This window comes from Melanaphis sacchari, unplaced genomic scaffold, assembly GCF_002803265.2.
Source record: "Melanaphis sacchari strain LSU unplaced genomic scaffold, SCAv2.0 Contig1396_pilon_pilon, whole genome shotgun sequence".
Classification (NCBI taxonomy): Eukaryota; Metazoa; Arthropoda; class Insecta; order Hemiptera; family Aphididae; genus Melanaphis; species Melanaphis sacchari.
Window position 1 is genome coordinate 1 of NW_020270585.1, and position 11,411 is coordinate 11,411.

Below are 11,411 nucleotides of genomic sequence, written 5' to 3' on the forward strand. Positions count from 1 at the left end.
CTATATCAATGGTTATTTATGGATTGCTTTTCAAAATCGGAAATATTATTTAGGTGAAAACTTATATTTTTTAGAATTCAGATTTTAAATGTGAAAATGCTTTTATATAAGTATCAATATTTTTATTAGGAAGTAAAAATACTAGTGGTATATAATTATTATTTCTAAGCCATGGACCGTAAAGATTGTGTAACAGTTTTGGCAACTTTTAAAAGTTCATCCACAAAATTATATCACTTCACTTAAAAATTTAAATAATTAGTTGAATTGTGAAAAAATTATTATATTACTTTCGTTGTCATTTACTAATACAAAATTTTCATTTCTGTTAGTCTGTATATTTTCATTCAATAAAACATTGTGTGAATCAGGTAAATTTTCTGGAAGTTTTGGAATTGTAGATGACCGAGCGTGGTGTATATTATTACGAATTAAGGTTAAATCATAAGTCGTCAGTGTTGGAATGTCTTTTGATAAAGCTCCATGAATAAGTTTTGATGGTTTATCATAAAGTTCTTCTACAGCCTGTCGCTTTAAATTATTACTCAATTGTTGTTTATTAAATACTTCAACAGAATCTTTAATATGATTATGATCATTTGCAAGTTCGATAATCTCATTTTTATCATTTAATTTAATGTATGATTTACACGTCTTTTTACAGCAGCTCCAGCGTTGAATATAATTTTTAATGTTTTATGGTAACGAAATTTGTATCCATCAATATTAAGTATTGTTTTATTTTTTTTCGCTTAAAATCACCGAAGACATTTTATAGTGTTTTTAGAGTTTAAGTTTTATTTAACAAAGAATAAAGGTTACCCAAACGTTTACACCAATGACACGATCGAAATCGGACTAAAATTATTATAGATTTTACAGTACGTTCAGTACAGTTTATCGTTCATGCAATCGTTTAAACGAAACCGGACGCAATTCGTGTACACGCTTATCAAATTTTTTATTCGTGAGTAGCCCATTATTTTAACAAGATTGACCTTGGCAATATCCGCAAACTGCCGAACAACTCAGGCCTAATCTCTGACAACCGCACAATGGCGCACAACCTTTTGTGCAATTACAAAAAAAATCATATGTAAAAGACAATCAGGTGCGGGAGGTTGAGTTGTAGTTTTTTGTCCACAACATGTTGTCTCTCATTACCCATCTCCAGTCCAGAGGATTTAATTCATTTCTCAACCATTTTTGTATTTGGTAATACACACGAAAGATATGTTGTTGTGCTGCTTCAAAAGTGGGTGGCAACAAATTCAATTTCACTGGTTTGCCTTTTCCTACAGACTTAGTGAAACATGAATATCGATGGTTATTTATGGACGTACGTATCCTTAACTGAAGTGCCATAGACTGCAAGGAAGAACTTAATTCCATTTAAGAAAATAGTTTCACGGGAAGTATCAAAATTATTAAAACAGCCAGATGCTATTCGTAAGTCGTTGCGTTTTTTTTATGAGTTTCAATGCTGCTGTTTTACCTTTATGAAAAAGAGCCGATGTAGTATCACATCCAGAGAATGCGTGCAAAAATAACACATTATTTTTGGTATTTTCTTGGTGATTAAAGCTTTGTGACGAATACATTTTTTCGTTCAATCGTTCCCTTGCCTGGTTTTAGTAGAAAAATGTCTTTGTCATTAGGCTCGCGATCAGTTAGAATAACGAGAAGATCTTCACCAACAATAACTGTTGTATCATTCTCAGACTGTTCTATTGCTGTTTCAATTATTAAAATATCAGCATCATCTTGAGCATGTTTAACAGGAAAATTATTTGCCTCAAACTTTTCTGTCAGTATTGAAATTAATCTTGTTTTATATTTTCTGTTAGAAAGAAGCTTTTCTTGGCTAACTGTAACTGTCATTTCTTTATCAAAACAAATATCAACAGATAAAGATTTTGAGGACCGACGAAGTTGTTCTATAGCTTTTACGCTGTTGCTGGTATTTTCATAGCCATCAAAGACAACAATTGAATTTGTGCCAAAGTAATTTTGCACGTAATCAACATATTTTACACAAATGTCATCATACGTTTGATTCATATCCCACACAACTTTACGCAGGATATATTCTCCATCGATGATATAAGTGGAATTTTGGAAATCTGGTGGAGATTTAACATTTTAAAATTGTCATAAAAAAAGAGACTTAGTAGTTTTACGCATACCAGCTTCATCAAAAAGTGATAAAGGATACGGAGCCAGCTCATACTCTCTAAATAATTGCAAAGTTCTTCGTTAGTTCTTTTTATGACAATTATTCTTTGGAATAATAATAATGGATCAACAGCTGTTTCGGTATCATGAATTTTTACCGTACTATTGACGGTTAATAATGAAAGTACTCTATCCGTACGCTGGAATTCAACATCGCCGAAAGTGTTGCCAATTTTTTTTATCCATTCCAGCCATTCCAACACTCCAAGCTACATAACAATTTATTTTTTTCATCTCCAGTACCTCCTGTTGCAATTGAAATGATGTTCTCTGCATAAGGAAAAGGATCATGAGAATTAAACCAATCTAATAATTTTTTAACATCTTCAACATCTCTTTTTTATGCAAGCATCACTTGCATCAACATGCTGCTCCCCAGAGTGAAAATAAAGTCCACAAAAATGTTCAAGGCCTTCGCTTATGTTGTTTGCAGTTAATAATCCATTAACCCATTTATTTAAGACGCTTTTATTTGTACTTCGACCACGTGTAAAGCAACCTTTTGACTTTGACGATTTCATGAGAGATTCTTCTATTATTATGTCGTTCCAAGTTCCACTGAAATATTAGAACGTTTTATTGAGAAAAATGTTTTAGTAAACTTTTGAAAAAACAATATTATCTATTGTATTTTCTAAATTCTCCATATCACATACAAATGTGCCGATTTTGCGTAATTATAATGGCCAGCTGCGTGAAAATATGGAAGCATTCTTTTAATACAAACTAAATGCATCTTCCAATCTCCCATTCTTTCCGCTCGTATAAATTCTTTTGCAAGCGTTGTCATTTCAAAGTATTGTAGCCACAGTTTAGCAGTTGGCCCTCTTATCTTTAATTCAACTATTTTTTTCCTCAAACAACAATTTCAATTCTTCAATGATCTTTGAAGATTCTATATTTTCAAATAATTCTTCATTAAAATTATCAAGATGGACTTTATATTGCTCTTTTTGTTTATCAATGAATCACATTTCCTTGAAAATAATTTGAGAAAGAGTAATTTAGATTAAAGTGTGAGCTCTCACAGCTCTTGAGTAAGCATGACTTAACAATATTTTGTCCACAGTATTAGGAGCAAAAATAACACTCATTATTTCCTTCAGGTCACTACCAGCCATGATATAACCTATTGATCTAAGATATGACATGAGTAAATGAAAACCTCTAAGTCTGACAAACACGTTAGAAAACATAGGATCCCCAGTCAACGTTGCAATAATTTTTCGTGTTTTCAAATAAAGTGGTTGGTCCAGCGTAATGACACATGTTGTATGACCGTCTTTGTTCCCATCATTTGTAATATATTTTAAAGTTGTAAAAATAGTGTTGTAATTACTCGGTGAATGATTTATAAACGATAGAAAAAGAATCCTTGATTTGGGGTGTGTCATTTCCCTTGTTAAAATCTCCATGAATCCACTCTAGCCAGGCACATCGTCAACATGCCACTTTGCGTACAACCACAATACATCTAAATTCCTGAGCATTGACGTAACTTTTATTTTATCAAAATTTAGCTTTTTAATGGTTATAGTTTTAAGTCCTTGTGCACCATGATTGTCATACAATTTAAGAGGGATACGAGAAACATTATCCATTTCACTTTTAGTTGGAATTTTCGATAATCTTACCATTTGTTGACTATCATTAATCTTGTCGTAAGGAGAAATTATTTTTTATCAAGCCCATAGAATGGAATGTATTCAAACCGTCAAGAGTACCAATATTTTGATCTGCGTTGTCACAAACATACTGCACAAAACACCCATTTTGTGGTGGAGAAACAAGAGGCTGGGATGAAATAAACTTGAAGCTTCGTACAATAATGCTTCTTTGTATGATACACATACGCCAAGGCGATAAAATATCATCCAAACGTTGTGACGCGTATTGTCGATGACAATAAACGTCCAGCCCGAGCTGCAAAAGAGATCGAAATGACCGAGGACGAAGTGCAGACATAATCATGTGACAAATTGTTTTACATACCCTTTTCTTTGACTCTAGATTTCCTTTGTTATTTTTTAAAAGAAGTTTCTCAACAAAAAATATCAACGTTTCGAGAATATTTTTATCCAGATCATTGAATAAGCTTGTGCTGGGTGGATAAAAATCTGTTTCATAGATTCTAGTATGTATACCTTGACGTAAAATATCTGCAGATGTATTAAGAAGCCTGTGGCGTTCAACATTGGGATAATTTTTTTTTTCTTACCATGCTTGATTCAGAATATTTATATGAGTTTCTCGAAAAGAAGTAATTGTAAATACTGTTTTTTTAGTCGTTATAATGATCCTGTCTCCCCATACTTGTTTTTTTTTTTAATAGATTTGTTATCAGGTAAATAGTCAGATACAACTTCTTTTAACTCATTTTATGTAAACTGGGAGTCTTCGTTGTTTTCAATAAAAGAAAAAATTTTCTCCATTGCTTCTGCAAAATTTTCATCTGCAGGACGACCCGATTTTTTTTTGTCGAGATACTGGTAGATTAAATTTATTCAAACAGTGTTGGTGATATTTTGCTTCAGCTGCAACTAAATCTGTATTCAAAATTACACGTTTTTAAACAGCTTTGGCCCACTCATCTCCTCTTGCTTTACCTACATTAGTGATATTTTTTTCAAAACCAAGAGCACAGACATGAGAAATTTTTAAACGAAGTTCCTTTCGTTTCTTATTTTCCTTTTTTCTCGTCAGTATCTTTTCCACAAATAAAACAACAGTTTTTGAAATCAAAAACGAATTGACTTGACCTCATTTTCTTTTTTTAAAGGACTCGTTGCAGCTGCAACTTCTTTCTCGTTTTCCCTTTTTTTTTTTTTATATGCGTTTAATAATCGATGGACGCGTATACTCTTTACGGCATTGAACATGAACTTTAATTGAAATTAATTTTTGCAATTGTTCATGTTTCCTATTACCTCTTTCAACACTGGCATTAATTAACTTATCTAATCCGCGTTCAACCTCGATAGTAGAACCGTTACCAAACGATTAATCACAAATACAACACTGAGCGTCACTCATTGTAATACGAATTCTCTACAGTCGATTAAGAGGCAATCGAATAAATATTAAGATAATAATAATAAAAAGGATGGGCGACCACTAATAATTATTGATATACATCCAACACTAACAATAACAATAATATATGACGATATACAATTGACAAAAAACATGGATAATAGACACCAATCTTGTTAAGTTGCAACCGATGGCGCACAGTGGTCTGTAAAGTAAATTTAGCTTATATTAAACATTAAATTAAATTTTAGTTTTTATTCATAACAAATTACCATATATTTTTACCCTTGCATATTAACACGAGATAAACGTATATAAATTCTGGTGTATTATACAGCTTACATTTGTATACACGTAGGACGTAGGTAATTAATACTATATTAAATACCTAATTTATTAAATCTTAATATTATTTATGATAATAAGTTATCTTGTATCCTCGTTCTACATTTTAATCTTTAGGATACGATTTCAATAATTATATAAAACAATAATAAAGTATCATTAAGAAATATTAAACTTAAATGAGTAATATCATAAAAATTATATTATTCCGATAATTAAGAATATATATAAGGAAATTCAAAATGAATAATTTTAAAATTTGAAATGTGCTTAATCATTACTTAAAGTTAAATTAAATAAACGCCCATGATGATAAACAATATGGTTAAAATTACATACATTTTGATAGTTAAATAATATTTATGGCTTTAATTCTAACAAATGGGTAATATAGGAAGTTCATGAAATAAATATGTCACTTAGATAATATTTTGTCATACTTACTTAATTAGGTTACTCTTCAGATCACTGTATCCCGCTGATTCACGATTGACGCACTTTCCAGCAAAGCACGTACACACGCGGCGTATATGAAAATATGACGCCGTGTAACACTCGCCAAGACGGAGACGTCACAAAAACAAACAACTACTATTAGACATTGTAGACTGTAGGCTTAGAGATAGAGAACAATGGTAGACTGCTGGTTGGACTGGGAGATATCGAATATAATAACTTCTAGAAAGATATTATTAAATCGATACTGACCGACAACAATTACCGATAAGACGTCGACGGTTTCATACGGTCGTTCATCGTATTGAATCTATAAATATATCTGAATATTATATAATAAATATTGTATATCTACAATATACATAATATTAATATTTGTTTACTAATTCCATAATTTAATTGGCGTTTATCATGATCAATATTGCTCTGATGAAAAAAATGTTTTGAGACCTTTATTACGTGAAATTATTTTTTCTTTCACTTTGGTAATAAGCATATTTTTCGTTAAGTCAACAGTTACCGAGAAAATTTCAAAAAACCGTTTTTGAGCGTCATTGCATTGGTGCCAACTGTAATTTGATTAACATTTAACATGATAAATACTGCTCTGACAAAAAAAAGTTATAGAATATTTTTTATGTAAAATTATTTGTTCTTTCATACTGTATAGACATATTTTTGTTTTATTATCAATACTGAGAAAATCTCGAAGAACAAGCTTTGAGCATCTTTGCAGTGTTGCCAACTGTTAACCGTACACTTTTTTTGTTGAGGACTTTTAAGGAGTTATTCAGAACACTAGAGTAGACCTAAAAACACACTATGATACACAACACTAGATACTCGATAGCAGCGCGACCCGTGGACTAAGTTATGCATTTCATTGTTTCCCAATATTATAAAAAAAACTGCGGCAATTTTAAATATTTGTATTATTTTATTTAATAATTTAAACATTCCGTTTTATTTTATAGTTTATTAAAAATATAATTTATTAGATCGGTGTACACATTATGACATGATTAATATTACTACATTACTATAAATTTAATATTTTACAATAATTAGTTATTTAAAAAAAAAATTTAAATTCTTCGTTATCACTGTCACTATCACTGCTGTCATCAGGATTGATTGTGAGTATAATTGGAGCTAAAATTTCATCTCTTAATCCTTCTTTAATAAAGTCGTCATCTTGAAGCTTATGGCAGTGTTCTGTACATTTTTTCCAATTATCAACACTTATATTATCAAAGGCTTCGTTTAACAGTTTTTTCCACATCGTCAATTTTTAAAAGTTGTATTTTTCCTAGCTATTTCGCCTTTTACTTGGGCCCATATTAATTCGATAGGGTTATATTGACAATGGTATGGTGGCAAACGAACAACTTCATGGCCCATTTGAAGTGCAATTTCATCAAGTTCATACGTTTTTTTCCTTGGGTATTATTGATTTCACGCGTTCACGTAACTCATTTACTGTTTCCAATGGAAAAAAGTCTACCTTCTATTCTTTGAGCCACTATTGGATACTTGATTTTATAACATTTGATTTTGGGTAGTTTAAAGAAAGGACAAAATGGTAAGATGCATTATCCATCACAACAATGTAAGGTTCCTCCAAATTATTGAGCATATCAATAAACCATTTTTTTAAATATAGGGGCGTTCATTTGCGTGTGGTAATCCGGTTGTACAGCATTTGATTTACATCGTAAAACTTATTTTGAACCATTCATAAAACCAAATTTATTTGGACCAGCATGACATATAAGCAATCTACTACCTTTGCCAGTTGGTACCTTTAGTCCTCCCGTATTTTGTGCATTTTGCCATATTTGACCTCGAGAATGATTTTGATTGACCCAACTTTTGTCCAAGTAAACTATAGGTCGAGTATCATTGGTTTGACAGACCAATCATAAAGCGATCTCTTCATCAAGACATCACCCCAAGATCCTATAAATTCTCTCGGTATCATGAAGCAAATAAATAAATATGATTGTGCAATTAGAAATATAGGGTATGATTCATTTTTTGTTCATTTTTGGACTAATCTACAACTTAAAATGTATAAAGAACAATACACAAAATGTGCAGTACCCACAATTAGTTTTGATGCGACAGGTGGTGTATGTAGGAAAGTACAAAGATGTGGTAATAATTACAGCAACTCAATTTTTTCTTTATGAAGGAATAATGAAAATAAAAGATCAAAATTTTTCAGTGTTATCAATGTTGTCCGAACAACATGACAATATATCAATTAGTGTTTGGCTCAAGAGATGGGCTCCAATGTAGAGTAAAACCGCCTAAAGTGTCAATAACTGACCAGTCTTTGGCTTTAATGTCAGCCACTGTCCAAGCGTTTACACAATATGAATCTTTAGAAAAAATATCTGCAAATATGTTATTTATTGTGTCGCGGTAATAAAGATATAGAAATACCACAATGTTTCATACGAAATGATGTTAACCATTTTGTGCATCTAATAACGCAATGGAAACCTCTAAAAAACGCAAGATATCAACGCACTAAACAATTATTAGTAAGATCTTTAGCACTATTAATAACTTGTGATTCCATAAAAAAACGCAGAAAAAATAATAGAAGCTATATTCATAGTCGCTATGAGCAAGTATGATGGACCTATTGTTTCAAATTTTGATACACCAAAACAGGATATTCATTGTAGACTAAGCAAAATATTTCTATAATCAAAAATTAGTAGTAGTAGTTTCAACGCAGATTCGTTAGTCACAGAATTAGAAAACAGTGATGAACAACAGATATTGGAATTTGATTCTTTTGATTCATTCGACGAATTGAATTCATTTAAGGACTGGGCAAAGTTGTTGGCTACAAAATGTGAAGAAAAAATTGATGGGATTGAGGGAGAATTTGACAATGCCCAATACACTCCGGAAATTGTCCAATGATTATAAACTGCATGAAATTATTCCCTTGTTGGTCCAATATTATGGTAAATGTATTCAACTATGGTGAAAATATTGCTTCAAGTAGTATAGTTTATTTCAACAATATAAAAAACAGAATATTCAAAAAATGATAACCTTCCGATAAGAGTGGATAATTTTGTTGAACAGTTAGTAGATTTCTACAGAGGTGATCATCTTATTCTTCAGACAAAGAAAGACGATGAATTAAGTGAAGTTCCTTTAATTGAAGAACCAGATTATAGTTCTTTATCATCTGATAAATCTAACAAAACAATAAACAATGATATTATTACAAAAAACTTTGGTTTAATGCATTGCTTGTAAAAATGGAGATTTTCCAACAGGTCTCCATCGTTGTAATACATGTAATAAGGCAGTACATGTATTTGGATGTTCTGTAGAAGACCCTTCTAGTGAAAAAGGATGTGGACAAAATAAAATTTGTTTGTCGTGCAATACAAAAAATGAAATGAACATAGAAAAAAAATGCTATTGAAAATTGGAAAAATAAAGGTACATCGTCGTCAAAATCACGTTCCACTAAATAATATTTAGTAAAACAGACTGGATTTGAATATTTAGAATTAAGTAATGGCAAACCACTTAATGAAATAGCCCTACTACGAAATGGTTCCTGCTTTCAAAACAAGCCAATATTCGTTCCAGGTTTTGACTAAGTATTACTGAGCAATACGTATTCAGCTGATTCAATCTTTTCAGTTTTAGCAATATCTGTAACAGAGAGTGAGAATTTTAGAAAATATTTTACAGAAGGAAATAAATTACATAGAACAGCTTATTTTGTTAAAAAATGATTGGTAATAGACCAACAAAAGAAATGTACAGAGATCGCGTTTATTTACTAGCACTGCATTTCATAACAGAAAGTAAAGAAATAATTGGAGGTATAAGGCTATTTGACACATTAGACACGGCTGCATCTATGAGCGAAAAGTTACTGGAAAATATGCCATCATATAAAAGATCAAATCGTTGTAAAAAATAGTATATGTTTTAATCCAGAACGCAATTCAGAAGGAGTTGTTATTACAATATATGACGTTGATGGGAATATTCAATTACTGCAAAAGATGAACAGGTTTTTTTCAACCATTGACCGAATTATGTCCTGCTACTAATTGTAATTGTTTAAGAGATGAGGTTACAGAACCAACTAACCACATTCTATTGGAACTCTTATCAATACCCAAAGGTAAATAAAAAAAAAAGTTATTGATAAAAGTAATGGATGAAAAAATCTCAATAGTCTTTTATTCGTATTTACCTTTAATACTTATTCGAAAAAAAAATTAAATCATTTTTATAACCAGTAACTGTAATATATTTAATTATCTTACTAAATTATGTTACTATTGATCAAATTACTATTTTTTATGTTCATGTTTTATTATGTATAGGTTTTCGAGCTTCGGGTAATTATAGTCATACGGAAAATACTACTAAAATATCACAAAATTATGCGGGTACAGTCATGTTGAAACTTGGATAAATTACAAAACAAATTAAAATTAATGGTAATATACTAATATATATAATTTAAGAGGAGTAATTGCATTTTATGAATCTGCTAGAGAGTTAAGGCAATCATATGGCCATTACATTGCTTATGGTTTAAGATTAAATGACCAGTGGGAAATTTATGATGATTTAAAAGAACAAGTAATTCTAAAATCAAAAAAATTTTAAAGTGAACGTAGAAATACTTTTTTATACAATGTAAAATATACTGATACAACAATTTTTAATTATTATAATTATGATTAAAAATATATATATGTTGTTTGATTTAGGAAAAGGTTAAGGTGTCGCAATGACAAAGTATAACAGTTTAAGTTTTTTCCGGTTTAGTTGTCGTAATGACAATATTTTAATAAAATGTCGCAATGACGAAACACAATAGAAAACATGTAACTTACAATTATTAGTTGATTGTACAGATTAAAATAAACAAGAGACGCATAAAAGAAGACCGCACTGTCCGAGCTTAAATGCAACGATGATCGCACTGACGGGAAATGACGAAGGAATCAAGTTGGACTGTTTAACAGTCGAGACAATGCCTGAATAGCTCTGACTATTGTCCCATTGACTGTGGGCGGCCGATCCAATGCCGGAATACTCCAACTATTGAACCACTGGACGCGCACCACAACAGTCCAACAAGATCCGTCAAGGCGGGGAAGTCCTTTACCAACAATTGCGTAAGTCTGCCTGGGTAGGTCTTACTACAATGCTGGTAAAGGAATGGTACTTGGTCGCTGGTCGTGCGGCCTTTTATACTCTGGTTATCGGCGATTGCAACCCAGCCGGTCCCGTGTTCTGTGACAGTCCGGCGAGGTCCGGTTCCGTGTTCTGTGACA

The 11,411-nt window shown here is 31.3% G+C and overlaps 1 pseudogene; it reads left to right on the forward strand.

Annotated features, from left to right (window-relative positions):
- The first annotated feature begins 9,841 nt into the window (after positions 1–9,841).
- The window catches only part of LOC112591540, a 3,382-nt pseudogene continuing 1,812 nt past the window's right edge, over positions 9,842–11,411 (forward strand).